We start from the raw sequence: 14,842 nt of genomic DNA, 5'->3' as shown, positions 1-14,842 counted from the left end.
CCTTTTGATGGATCTCCAAGTAGGTGTGGATCAAATGCTGTCCTGGCAGGAAAGGAGCAGGTTACGGATCCAGGCAGGAAGGACTTTGTAGATCTGGCCAACAGTCCTTGCTGATGTTTTCATCTCATGGATGTGCTGGATTGTGGCCACAAGGAACAGAGCTGCCCCAATTTATGGAATTCCCTCCCAGAAGAGGTAAAGAGTTTTCTGTGAAGTTTGCAAAACCCCCTCCTCTTACTTTGCTTCTGACTTTTGGGTCTCAATGGTGAATTGTTTATGGTGGGTGGGTTGAGGGAGTTCAACTGACACTAGAATTGGGATGTTTTTCAACCTGTTTAAACCATTTAAAATGGCTTCAATTGTGTTCATTTTAGATTAAGTATTCATTTGTCTTTGTATTTATGGATTTAACTAGGAAATAAGCCCGCTGTAGCGGGCGCTAGCGGGGCTGGGGGGGCACGCTAAGGCTGGGGCAGCTCAGGCTGGGCGGCACGGTCTGGCGGTGCGGGCTACCTAGTATTGCTGGAGCCTGGGTGTGGGTGGCTGGGTCGGCGGCGAGGCGGTCGGTGTCGGCGGTGGAAGGTGGGAGGGCGGGCAGGCCGCACGGCCGCAGGGCAGGGTCCGGTGCCGGAGCTGCTGGAGTGGCAGCAGGTGGTGGCCGGCGCGGCGGGTGGGGTGGCGGTGCACTGGCATTGGTGCGGTGGAGGGGCAGGCGTCGCGGAGGCTGCGGGCGGGCCGCGGCAGCTTGTGGCAGCAGGGTGCGTCGGGAGGCAGCGGCCGTCCGGACCGCATCAGAGTGACGAAATGGCAGCTAGTGTCGGCAGGTAGGGAAGCTGGAAGGGGGGTGGTTCGGAAGGCGCTAAGTGCCTCCCGATTGGTCCCTTGCTGGCGCGCCTGCTGATTGGGCCTTCCGAGTGTCAGTCCGGAGGAAGGGGCTTATGGGCACCCTTCCTCATCACGGACAGGGCCCACCCTCGGAGCCCTTAACTGACTATTTAATACGCTCTGCTAGGAGCGGGTTAAAGATGCTGCTGGTGGCCATGAGTGCACAAAAGTACAAATCTCTCTCCCATGGCCCCTCATCCTTTTCCAACTTCTATCTAACATGGTAAGGTCAGTTTTGATCCAGGTCAGCATTGTGTAGTAGGAAATCCAAGGATGCTACAAGACACCTGGCAATGACAAACCCCCTCTGTTTCTCGCCTATCTTGGAAACCCTCTGGCAGCCTTTCTCAGCTTTTTTTCTCAACTTTATTCCAGATTATTGATCCATAGAGCCCACCCCTGGATATTATGCCTGGCCATGGATGTGGGCAAAAGTGTCCCCCACCTTGGTATCTCTTTTTATTGGGGATGCTAGAGACTTGTGGGAATCAAAACTAAGGACCATCTATATTTAATACATGTGCTTTCTCATGGATATATGGTCCCTTCCAATTATATAAATTGTGCCAATATATACATTTTTAAACATAGTACTGTAGAGCAGGGGTAGTCAACCTGTGGCCCTCCAGATGTTCATAGACTACAATTCCCATGAGCCCCTGTCAGCAAATGCTGGCAGGGGCTCATGGAATTGTAGTCCATGGACATCTGGAGGACCACAGGTTGACTTACCCCTGCTGTAGATGACAGGAAGGCCTGGAGGATCATTGTCCATTGTCCATGGGGTCGCGATGGGTCAGACACGACTTCACAACTAACAACAACAACTGTAGAAAACCACCTTCTCCAATACATCCCCCAAGAAGCTTAAGATCTAGTGAGCAAGATTCCCAACCCGAAAGAGTTTAACCTGACCTCAACCAGGGCCAAGGGCCTTTTTAGCCCTGATCGAATGCTCTAACCCAGGGGAGTCAACCTGCGTTTGCTGGCAGGGACTCATGGGAACTGTAGTCTATGGACATCTGGAGGACAACAGGTTGACTACCCCTGCTCTAACCAGTGATATCAGACAGTTCTGCAGGGCCTGCAAGACGGAGCTGTTCTCCCTATGGTTGAAACCTAGAAATACCATCAAAAATTCTGGCCTCCCTACTTAAAACATCAGCTGATATATCCACTTAGTAATCACCACTATGTGCCCCTCTCTTGCTAGTGAGGGTGGCAGCCTTTCTGGATACGCTTGATTTTTATTTTAAATTAAACATAATTCAGGATGTTATTTAATTATTTTATTGTTACTGTTTGTATAATTGTTGTGAGTCACCGTGAGCCCTCGGGGAAGGGTGACCTATCAATGCAAAAAATAAGTGACTAAATAAAATAATCATACTTTGTCACTTGAGATGTTTGTTCTACTGCTTGAAATAACTGCAATATTTGTTGCTGACGATTATTTCCTAGGCTGCGGGATTTGCTGATTTCCAGTCCTTTCTCTGATCTGCTGGACTTAGAAAATGAAGACATACAGCTGTTGCCATCTGCTTTCATTCATCTATTTTCTTCCACGGGTTTTGGCCTTGGACTTTTCTAATTCATTAATGGAGAGTGAAGAAGGCTAGCAGAGCCTCACTGTTATCCAACAGTAGGCCTTAATAGCTTTCTTTTCTTGGAACTCGGTGGTACATTGCCTCTCGTGGAGAGCTTTGAATGATGGGCAAATTAGAAATGTAATGGATCATTTTCCAAGTGCTTGTTTATGGATTCGGAAAGAAACTTCATGCGTTTCCTGTGAGCATTTGAGAAAATCAGAAGGGCGCCATAAAAACCATTGCATCGTACCATGGAGTGCATCTTGCATTTTTTAAATAACAGGCCTGCTTATTTGGCTCATAGTCCAAATCTAGATAGGGCAGACCGCTTGGGGAAAAAAATACAACTCCCAACAATGATATGCTTGACTCCTCATATAGAACCATTTGTATGCTGTCCTTGTTTTCCAGTGTGCCTGCATTATCCCCCCAAGCTGCTTCTGAGGGGTGAGGGACTTTCCTAAATAGGGTGAGATGCAGCAGAATGAGGATGTCTCTTGACTTGGAATAGCATGAAGGATCTGATACAATGTGGAAATGGAATGCACTCATGTGGCTTGCTCGCTATTCACATTGCACACTTCTGTTTGTTGCTGGCTTCGGTCATTGCCCAAAGAGGGAACATGGCATGGTGCAACTTGATCTTGTCAGAGCTCTGAAGCTAAACAGGGCCCTTGGATGGGGGACCAACAAGGAAGGATCTGCAGAGAGTCCCTCTGCATTGGTACATTTGGACCCTCACTCCCAATGAGGAAGAGCTCTGGTCCTCTATAGTTGGACAGAGGGAAAGGGTGGGGGTTAGAAATCTGCATCACCATCTTTTAATGCTTAGTGTTAATGTTAATTTTAATGGGTTTTGATGGGGTCATACTGGTTTTTATCGTTTTTACTGTGAACCGCTGCAAGTCCGAATGGAATGCTGTGGTATATAAATACAAAAATAAATAAATAATACATAAAATAGAGGAAGGCCCCCTCTGCCTCTCACTTGCCTTAGAAGACCCCTTTGCTTGGGTTGTCATGTCAGTTGTGACTTGATGGCACACAGGTATGTAAGTCTGTCCATTCTTTTGTGTCCCAGAGCTTTCAGACAAGCCCTAAACAATGTATGTTGTGGAATCCTCCCCAGACTCAGCTGGAAACATGCAGTAGGATTTCTAAGGAAAGAGGACAAGCGTGGTGTAGCTGTCTCCCAATGGCTTTAAAAATCCAACCCATTTGGCCATGATCGAATCCAAAATCGAAGTATCTGGTTTCAGCGCTGGAGAGGATCCCATCCCAACCAGAGAGCTCAGGTAGCTTTCCTTCTTTTCCTTTTGCAAATGGTTCATCGTGCGCCTGCAAATGAGTCCGGGGTAGGGCTGCTAATCATCATATGGGAATAGGCTGGCTTAGCGGTCATGAGAAGATTGATGGAGCCCATAGTGGATGAAGACAGACTGTAGAGCTTCTCCAGGTCGGTCTTTTGGGGGGCTTGCAAGATGGTCCCCTGGAAACAGCACACATCAATTTTTCCAGCATCCTGCTTTGATGGGAAAAATGTTATTTTATTGAAAGGAAGAAAACTTTTGATGTGAAAATCCAAACGGATATTGATGTTAAGATGAGGATCATCAAGATGCCCAAACCTTATAGCTATAAACTAGCAAACACTGAATGCATGGAGGGCCATTGGACTGCATTCCTTAAGGAGGCATTGCTCATCTTATGGGGGTCAAGATCTCTGTCCATTGCTGGCTTTCCTGAATTGCTTGCTTGCCAAATTCCCTCCACTGTCCTACTGGAAGTAGTCCAAGAAATATGTATGGCTACTTGCATTTGCCTGAATTAAGAGTAAAGTATCCCCCCTCCCAATTTGTTTTATTCATGCTGGATGAATTGAGTGACCTTGAGTTAACTCAGTTTGTTCACAACTGACCGTAAAGCTGATTTTGCACTGAGTCAGTCCGGTGGTTCTGTAGGTCTGTATTGTCTATTCTGACTGGCTGTGAAACTCCGTAGTCTCAGGATGAAATTAATTCTTTAATTAGGGATATTTGGGATATGAAATTGGTGCTCTACTATTGGGTTATGATGCCTTCCCCTGGTAATACACCCATGCATGACTCTATGATATGCAAGAGCCAGGAATTAGGATGGTGGGCTAGGATCCCAGGCAGGGGTGGCCAAACTGTGACTATCCAGATGTCCATGGACTACATGCTGGCAGGGGCTCATAGTAATTGTAGTCCATGGGCATCTGGAAAGCCACAGTTTGGCCACCCCTGACCTAGGAGATCCAGGCAGACATTCCCACTCCATCCTGGAATTTTGCTGAGTACCTTGGGGCCATCACTCTCAGCCCCACCCATCTCATGGGGTTGCTGTTGCAGGAAGGATAAAGTTTTAAGTTCATTTTGGTCTCTGTTGGGACAATAAGTGGGGTAAAGGCATCTAAATAGAAGAGGAGTTGGTTCTTATATGCTGCTTTTCTCTACCTGAAGGAGTCTCAAAGCGGCTTACAGTTGTCTTCCCTTTCCTCTCCCCACAACCGACACCCTGTGAGGTGAGTGAAGCTGAGAGAGCCCTGATATCACCGCTCAGAACAGCTTTATCAGTGCCGTGGTGAGTCCAAGGTCACCCAGCTGGCTGCATGTGGGGAAGCGCAGAATCAAACCAACTCGCCAGATTAGAAGTCCGACCTCCTAACAACTACACCAAACTGGTGTACATCGTGTGTACATTACATGACTTCAATTACAGGTGAAGTATTTGGCTTAGACAAATGTTATTGCTGGATCCAGCAATACCTCTGGTAGTGATTAGAGCAGCCTTTCTCAACTTTTTTACCATTGGGGGGTAGAGGGAGGTTGATGACCGTATATGGCAAGGATGGCCAAACTATGGTTCTTCAGATGTTCATGGTCTGCAATTCCCCTGAGCCCGTCAGCATGATGCTGGAAGGGGCTCATTGTAGTCCATGAACCACTGGAGATCTACAGTTTTAATCAATTAACTCCCATCAATTCCAGAAATCCTTCCAAGGCTATAAAAGAAACCCCAGGGGTTCACGAAACCCTGGTTGAAAAAGCCTGTGTTAGAGTTTCCAACTAAGATCTGGGAGAACCAAATACTGTCACAGAAGTTCACTGGGTCACCTCGGGCCTGCCACACATTCTCAGTTGAACCTGCCTCATGAGGTAGATGTTAGGATAAAATGGAGGAGAGGAGAATGAGGCAAATCTTGCTGCGTCCCCAGTGGGGAGACAGGCGAGATACAAAGGAAGTTAAAAAAATATACAAACAAAAACACCTCCCTTGCCTTTGCCTCAGAATCAGGACTCATTCAGAATCAAGGCTGAAGCAGATGCAGAGAGCTGTTTTGTTGTAAAAAGACTGAACAAGAATGTGCATATGTGCATGGGTGTGTGGGGGTGTGTGTGGGGATGTTGCAAGAAACACTTTGCTCCTGCATTTGCAGAAGCAACAGAAATGAAGACGCATATGTGTGATATAAGAGAAGGGAAGTGTGTATGTATGTGTGTGTGTTTATATCTTATCATGTTCTGCAGCAGCAACCGTATTCAGAAAATAATCTGCAGAGCCCTGTGAAAAACCCTTCTTTTACTTGGGTTGCATCCAGCCAGCTTTCTAAATTCAATTTCGTCCATTTCCTCTCTTTATTACTTTGCTTGTCACCAATGTTTTTTGTCCATGCGGGTCCCAGCATCCAAACAATACCCTCTGGGTTGGTCCAAGGGGAACCCCTCCTGTCTTCTTTTGCAAGAGGAAAACCTGGTCGGATCCCAAATCCTGTTTTCAAATGTGGTGACTAAGGTTCCTAAATTTGCAGAGAGAAGATTTCCCCTCTCAGGAAAGTGCTGCTGTTTCAGAGAAAATGCCACATCCCCCTGAAAACTTCCCTTTCGCTGGGGGACAAACAAATGAACTTCATGAAAATATGGCTCGGTCCCAATTTTAAATGACGACAGCTGGTCCAAAGAAGCATGTACATTGGGCCTTAAGGAAAACTATCGTGCACACCTAATTCCTGATTTCCACGGCCCATCTGCTAACAAGGAAGTCTGCCAATGCACATACTGTTAATTTTGTCTACAAGAACTTCTTCCATCAATAAACAGCTTCTTTGGATTCCTGAATCTGTGCTCTCCCCCCCCCCCCCCATCCCCAGTTCAGATCCCCCATAAAACGAGGCTCAAACTCTTCTCTTTTACAGTCATCAGACATGCTTCTGGTTTGGAGTCTGGTTTCTGTCACTATAGATTTCCATAACCATTATTAGAAAGGAATGAAAACAGGCCACGATTTTGACTTGTGTTGTGGAATGCTCAGGTATCACAGTCTCTGTTTGGCTGCCTCATTAAAACAATCGCTCCATTTGTGAGAAAACGGCCGGGGTTGTGACATCCACATGGCCTCTGGCAAAACTATGTCAGAGATACAAGAAGCTACATCCCAGTGCATTTTATCCGACGTGATGAATAAAGCTATATTTGCGCGGAATTAATCGCACACAAATCTGTCGACCCAAAGCAATTACAAGGATGTTTGTAGACCAGTTATCTGAACTAGAATTGGTCATTGCTCTAAATTGCACTGTACAATCCCAGCAATCTCAGACTGTTTAGTCACCACAAGGCTCACAGGCTCCAGTTGCTACCCATTTTATTTTGGTTCACACATGAGGGTGCACACACAGGATTGAACCTCAGTCGTGGACAGAATGGCAGTTCTTGACTAATTTGGTGACAGCTAGTTTGGTCCATTCCCAGTAGTGGTAAACAGTGGTGGCTTCTAATCTGGAAAGCCAGATTTGATTCCCCACTTCTCTACATGCAACCATCTGGGTAACCGTGGGCTAGTCCCAGGCCTGTTAGAGTTATTCTCACAGAGAAGTTCTGTCTGAGCTTTCTCAGACCAACTTCTCCGCCCCACAGCGTGTCTATTGTGGGTAGAGGAAAGGAAGGCAATTGTAAGCCACTTTGAGACTCCTTTGAGTAGTGAAAAGCAGGGTATAAAAAACAAATCATCTTTGATGTTTGATTGTGAGCTCCCCATCTGAAATTATTATAATCACTGTTACTAAACATAAAGTTGAAGTTGCATGAAGCCAACTCATTCTTTGCCTGATTGGCCCTCCCGGGGGGGTGCTGCCAATGGGGAGATACCACTTTGCCAGTGAGGGCGAATCAGTTCAAATTGCACTCTGCCAATTAGGGACAAGCAGTACAAATTGCATTCTGTCAATGAGGGGCAATCAGTTCAAATTGTATGCAGACAACTCAATCCGTACTTGATTAGCCCTCCCTGGGTTGCCTCCTTCCCATCCCCCCTACATATTCTAAGGGCCTAGCTGGGTGGGGAAGGATGCTGGATCTCATATGCCCCTCTGAGGAGACAGAGGGTGCGTGAAAACAAAGTGCTCTAATGGCCAGCTGTAGGACCATGGGGAGGTGTTGTGAGCTCAAGTCCTGTTAGGGAGGACTCCTTGGAGGAACAGCCTTGCCCGGAGCTCCCAGATTCACCTGAGCCTTAGCTGGATGAGAGCTTAGCCCAGTCCGATGTTCAACAGACAGAGAGCTCAGACCAGAAGGAGGGAATGGAGCTGCAGATACACCAGGGCTTAGATTCCAAAGTTGTTGGAGGAGCTTCTCATTCCTCTGCCCATCCTCCAGCTGCAGCTGTTTGTCTTGTCAGCCACTTGGGTCACCTGAGCTAATTAAGCAATGCCAACTATGTGGTGGAAGAGAGTCTAAAAGCCACCACACCATGTTATCAAGACAGTTGCTGACTGCAAAAGTCTGAGAGTCATCACAGAGTGAGGACTGAGAGGCTGCTAACAGCCTATATTAATTTAAGGCTGGGAGGCCTGTGTGTTGTACATAATTTATGACCTGCTCTTTTGCTGATGCCCTTAAAGTGCCTGAAGAAACACTTGACTCACTGTATTGAATTAAGATATTCTTTGCATTCTGTCAGTCCCTTGACATTCTTTTTTTAAATTGCTGATTATCTCTGCCGTCCTTACAGCTCATTTGTGCTTCCTTCCAGCAGAGAGCTGAAACGAGGCAAAAATAAAGCAGCTGGCTTCCCTCCCTTGCCTGGGGAGATGGAGGGTAGTAAGAGGCTGAGAATGTAGCAACTTACCAGCAGCAGGGCCTTTTAGAGAGGACAGCACCTCTTCCACCTGCAAGCATCAGAAAGAGGAAGGACACATAAACCCCATGATTGGCCCACATTGGAAGTGTGCTCTCTTGCAATTGGTGGCACACCCACAGGAAGGGCCAATCAGGTAGGGGTGCATTGTCTGCATGCAATTTAAACTAATTGGCCATCACTGGCAGATTTGAAATGACTGGCCCTCATTAGCAGAGTATTCTTTTCCTGTTGGCTGCACATACCCAGGGGGGCCCAGTCAGGTAGGGATTGAGTTGTCTCCATGCAATTTAAACTAATTGGTCCTCAATGACAGATTTGAAATGATTGGCTCTTATTGGCAGATAGCAATTTGAACTGATTGGCCCTCATTGACAGAGGGAAATTGGCACTGATTGGCCCCCTTTGGCAGAGTGTTCTCTCCCTATTGGCTGCAGACTCCCAGGGAGGGCCAGTCAGGCAACAATTGAGTTGTCTGCGTGCAGTTTTAACTGATTGATCCTCATTGGCAGATTGCAATTTGAACTACTTGTCCCTGATTGGCAGAGTGATATTTGAACTGACTGGCCCTCACTGGCAGAGTGCTATCTCCCTATTGGCAGCATACCCCCAGGACCAATCAGGTAGGGAATGAGTTAGTTGCACACAAATTCAACTTTAAAATGTTTAGTGATTAATTTTTGTGTGCATATATTTGACTTGACCACCTTCTGGGTTGAATTGCATTTGGTTTATTGTCGTTCCATGGGCAGCGATTGTGCTTGTACATGCAAAATTGCATAGACTGTGATCCTTATGTTTTAATATTGTTTTTAATCTTCTCAAAGTGCATTTAATAATTAATATTTGTATTTTAATCTTTATAGATATTTGTTGCTCAACATTTGGGTTCCTGACCCAGTTGCTATCCAGCCATGAAATCAATTATGCAACCTTGGGTCGGTTACATCCTGCTGTGAGTGTAAAATGGGGATGAATGAACCACACATGGTCTCCTAAGCTCTTGGAGAAAATGCAGGATACAAATTTTGCTGGTTGAGCTCAGCATTATCTCTATCATATGGAGGAACTTAGAAGCTTTGTACTTATCACAGCTTGTCTGTAGTGCATGGCGTAGAGTCTTGCTGCTTGAAAAACAGGTTGGTGGAATGGCCAACAGTGACTTATTTAGCAGCATTAAGTCCTCCAATGGTCTCCTTTCTTAGACTTGGTGGATCTGACCATGCTGCTTTTGTAACCTTGCAGTTGTCTTACTGTCATGCGCACTATACTGGGTAGCCCTGGAAGAACACCCAAAAACTGCAGCTGGTTCAGAATGCAGCTTCCTAAACTAGCAGATCGGGATATAGTTCACCCATCTTAAAATAGGTACAATAGCTGCCAGGTGGTCCAATTTAAGATGCTGTTGACAATCTTTAAAGCCCCTCAAAGCTTAAAACCCTTATATGTAAATGACCATCTCCTCCCTTTGGTTGTTACTTTAGTTAAAGTGTCCTGGTATAAACTGCAGGGGGATAACTAGGGTTTATTTTAAATTATACTGTTATAGTTGTGATGTATAAGTCTACTTGAGCCACATGGAAAAGTGAAAGTACAACTAAATAGTAAGTCAATTGTTGTTATTATTGTGTCAAATGAAGGGGGGGTCTAGATTCTTACATTCTTCTAATCTCTGCTCCAGTCTCCAGGTTTTCCTTAAACCTTTTTGACTTTGCTTCCCTTTTCTTCAGTTCCAGTTCTTCCATCTTTTATGTTCTCTCTAAAAACACATGCCCTGCTTGTGCCAGTTATTTCAGTGTCTAGATGGATATTGCTCTCTGTCAGTCAGGGATAACCAGTTTGAATGCTCTGTGTTGCTTACCTGGAAAGTACATTTGTACAGCAGAGGGCCTGAAATATCTATATCAGGGGACATGGGTGATCTTTCTCTGAGCATGCAATCACTTAAGCTTTGTAAAGGAGACCAATTATCCTTCCAAATATTTACAATTTTTAGCAAAAGACAAACCTATTTTTTTTAATTAATATATGCAAGGGAAAAAGTTTCCCTTTGACCTCTCATCGCTTGTTCAAGCAGAGGTTGACGTTTAACTTTCTGTCTCTCTAAAGAAGTCCAACTGGTTGGAGAAGTAATTTCCCAAGTCCTTTATTTATTTTTCAAATGTCTGTTCTTTGGAGAAGAAAAGGAAACAGCTGCAGTTAGACCTGTCTCAGCTGTGAGCTCATTCTTCCAAGCTTCGCGAATATCTTCATAGCTTCCGATGCCATATTATTAAACAGCAGGAACTTCAAAGGCCTCTCCCAATAGCAAGATCTCTCCAATGGGTTCTTACTGCATGAATATTGTGTGAAAATATTAGGAGCTCTTAAAATGCAAATGTAAAAATTCTTTCCTTGGACATAATCCCCACTGAGTAGGTCGAAGTAGGACTCTGAGCAGATTTTCTTAGGATTCGTCTTTTAGGGCAGGGGTAGTCAACCTGTGGTCCTCCAGATGTCCATGGACTACAATTCCCATGAGCCCCTGCCAGCAAACGCTGGCAGGGGCTCATGGGGATTGTAATCCATGGACATCTGGAGGACCACAGGTTGACTACCCCTGTTTTAGGGTACACTCAGCTCTTGATGCTTAGTTTGCCAATGTGTGCTGGCCCCTTGCCTGTTCACAAAGAGAAGAAGAGATCCCTGCAGTAAAACCAGCCTTAGAGCAAACTAACTCAGTAAGAACTGGAGAGTTTCTTTACTTGTCCAGCTGCACTGATCCCCTTCCTGGCCTGATCGGCACCAATGCCATCAGGAGCTTTAGATCAGGGGTGGCCTATCTGTATCTCACCAGATGTCCATGGACTACAATTGCCATCTCCATGGACATCTGGAGAGCCATAATTTGGCCACTCCTGTTTTAGGCCTTGACACTTGGCCTGACCAGCATTCTGTGTGTGTTTGTGTGTGTGTGTGTGTGTGTGTGTGTGAGAGAGAGAGAGTTTTCCACAAAGTTTACAACAAAGAGTTGGTATCATCATTGGCAGAGCCTACATCGTTGGACTGGCACCCTATGCCCTCGCATCAGCCTGCCACCAATACCAATTCTGGTCGAGGCAAGGAGAAGCCAGACCAACCTCATAAAGAAATATGGGAGTGTCGGTCAATTGACTCAGCTCCTGAACATGCCTCGTTAAATGGAAACTGGGTATCATGCACACATTTTTTGTCAAGACAAAAGAGCACCCACCCTTCCTGACATTCTCCCCCCTCCTGGCCATTGTATTGCTAAATAGTGGCCAGCAGACTTCTTTCTCAATCTCATTCTGAATCTGAATATTTTGTTGATCCTAAGTACCCTTCCTAAGCCAGCTTGCCAGAGTTCAATTACTTTCCTCAGGGAAATGTTAGTTACCAGCCCATTTCCAGAATCTTCCGGAAGCTTCCCATTTCCCCCAAATTTCCCCTTTTGTTAAATCCCATCATCTTGATCACTGCTATTCCTGGGGCAATCAAACCTTTTGTTTACTCTCCGGGAAGCCCACCCAGCCTATGTGACTTCCCACCATGAAAACGGCTGGGAAAGGTTATAAAATCCCATCTTTTGGGCTCCCAAGGTGCCTCCCCGGTGACCAACCTCTCTGGTGACCATCTTCCTTGGTTCAGATCCTACCAGATGCCCAACTCAAGGGCAGGTTCATTCACGTTGTTCTGTTTCCTTCCCAACGCACCCCACGTCCAGATTGGTAATTATGAATCTTGCTGACTCTTCCTTCCCATATCCAGTCATCTCTTACTCTTTGTGTCTTCTTGTGTAAGTGGGTTAGTCCAGCTGCATATCTGTTAGTCCAGTCTATTATTTGTCTTGTGTTTGTGCCTTATGGCACTGAATTCTTTTACAGTTAATATCTGTTGTCTGCCTCGGATTCCTAAAAGGGGACAATTACCTTGCAAAACATTGGCAATAGGTCTTGAAAGTTGCCCTCTCTTGCTCAGCTAGTTCCCCTAAGTTAAGAGCATTCTGGGTAATGAGATCATAGAAACACACAAAAATCTGAACATTAAGAAGTATTACCAATGGTCATTACAAAAAAGATGTATAACAGTAAGTGTATTAATGAAAAACATGTTTTTTTTCTCAGCTCATTTTTCATTAGTTAGAATTGATATTTGCAAGCTTATGATCTATTCAAGTTTTTTAAGGACCCTTTTCTCTGCAAGAAATACGTTTCATCTGCAGTCACCCACAACAGTAAGAATGTGGTCTAGGAATGTGTCTTTAAGTAGGGCTGGCTATAAGGATAGCAAATCTCAGAAAGCATTTATATAAGCTGTGGGGAATTAGACAATCCAGCCATGCCAAATGCATTCATATTTCTGGGCTGAATTATTGATATTTTGGGGGACTACAACGCTCCTTTCCCAATGAAAACATTATTACATTCCGAGGCAAGTGTGACTTGCATTTTCCAGGGACATCTCAGGTGCAAGTCACTCTCGGTCACAGAGTGATAGATTGAGCTGGCTGCCAGTCAGAGATGGTGACTCCTGTGCATTTTGATGAAAGAAATCTGAGTCACGTAGCTGGAGCAGATGCTGTTTTGTAATTTAAATTGGTAAATGAGTGCTATTTAAAAAAACAAGTCATTGTATGATCATGATAGGATCAAGGGAGAAGCAACATCTCTAATTTATAAAGCAGCTAGCATTTAAGCAGCCAGGAACCTGTCATTGTACTTATGAGTGCGGATGCTTTAATACAGTTATTTGGGCCACGTCAAGTTTCTCCAGACTTCCATGTATTCCTAAGAGGGGTTAGTTTTGAAATAAAAAGGTCAATTTCAGCTTATGAGTATACTTATGGGAAGTGGAATTCATATTGCCAGTGGAGGAGGTTGCAATCTGCTGTTTGTCTTCCTCTGTGTGTGTATGGGGGGGGGAATTTAAAGCTGAAATCACTTTGAGTGCAGGGCTATGTGTATGGATGCTGATGGAGTTTTTCTTTAGGCTATGATTTTTTTGTGTGGGGGGGCACTGGAAAAATGAGGAGATAATTTTGGCGTGAGCTGGCATTAGAACTGAGAACCTATCTTTCTTGGATCAGGTGAAAGGTCCATCTAATTTAGATTCTCTTTCCAAAAGGGACAGTCAAGGTTCCCTGAAAAGCTCCTAAGCAGTCAGATTAATATCTCCATTCCCTGTTCCTTCATTCTGCTGTTTGGTAATTAGAGAATCATACTTCATCCAAACATGAAGGCTTCTCCGCATTGTAACTATTATGACAATAGTTTCAATGAGTTGTTTCTTGGCGAGTTCCTACGCTCAGCTGCAGGTTCATATTCTGGATGAAAACTGGGGGAAATGCAAGTGAATGAATGTTTCCTCTTCACCTGTCTGTCCCCCCCCCCCACTATTATCCATAAGGGATCTCCAAGTACCATAGACATGAAGCTGGGTTGCCAGCCCAATGGTTAAGTAGGCATGTAAAAAGGAATCATGATGTCCCTTCCGGTGCGACTCCAGAAGTTATGTCATCAAGTTGGCATGATGCTCTAGGATTTCACCAAAACTCTATGGCTTTACCATAGATTTTGGGGGGATCCTAGAGCATCATGCAAATGCAGTGATGTCACCCCTGGATTCATACCAGTCATGATGTTGCAGCATCAGTACAGTGCCTATTTCCATCCTGCTGCTCTGCTGAGTGGCAATGGGGATGGAAGTTGTCAAGCAGGAGGTCTCTTGCTGGAATGGAAGACCGGCAGTCCTAAAATCAAGACGATAATCTGTGCCACTTGTAAAACTTCCAGTCTGAACAAAGCCCACTAGCCAGACCACCAGAAACACAAGAAATGCATTCATTGTGTCTTTCTGGTACAGATAAAAGAAGGGGTGGTGGTGGTTGTCAAATACTTACTTAACCACAGTTCATGCCTTGTAGCTCACAAGTTGCATAGGCCAGCTCTAGAGAAATGACAGACTGATTTTGATGTAATTTGGGTAAATGGAAAGCTTCATGGGCCGTCTATTCTGAGCTAACTTTTTCTGAGTATCTGCTATGTTAGGCATGGAGACGGGCTAGGCACAAGAGTTCGAAGCCCAGACCATGTGGCTTGGAAACCCTATCCATTTATCCTGATTTGGCCACACCAACCTATACTTTACTGCTGTATTGGTTTGATAAACTAAAGGAACTCTTGGTCTGATATCAATCTGTAGTATTTTATACA

At 45.0% G+C, this 14,842-nt stretch overlaps 1 long non-coding RNA gene across 1 annotated transcript; it reads left to right on the top strand.

The window, feature by feature from the left end:
* The first annotated feature begins 21 nt into the window (after nt 1–21).
* LOC143844191 (uncharacterized) lies at nt 22–6,613 on the top strand. Its single transcript, XR_013233845.1, has 3 exons — nt 22–195; nt 3,604–3,769; nt 6,307–6,613. It is a non-coding gene; the product is annotated as an uncharacterized LOC143844191 (long non-coding RNA).
* Nucleotides 6,614–14,842: the final 8,229 nt, after the last annotated feature.

Source organism: Paroedura picta, chromosome 9 (assembly GCF_049243985.1).
Source record: "Paroedura picta isolate Pp20150507F chromosome 9, Ppicta_v3.0, whole genome shotgun sequence".
NCBI lineage: Eukaryota > Metazoa > Chordata > Lepidosauria > Squamata > Gekkonidae > Paroedura > Paroedura picta.
This window is presented reverse-complemented; position numbering and strand designations above follow the sequence as displayed.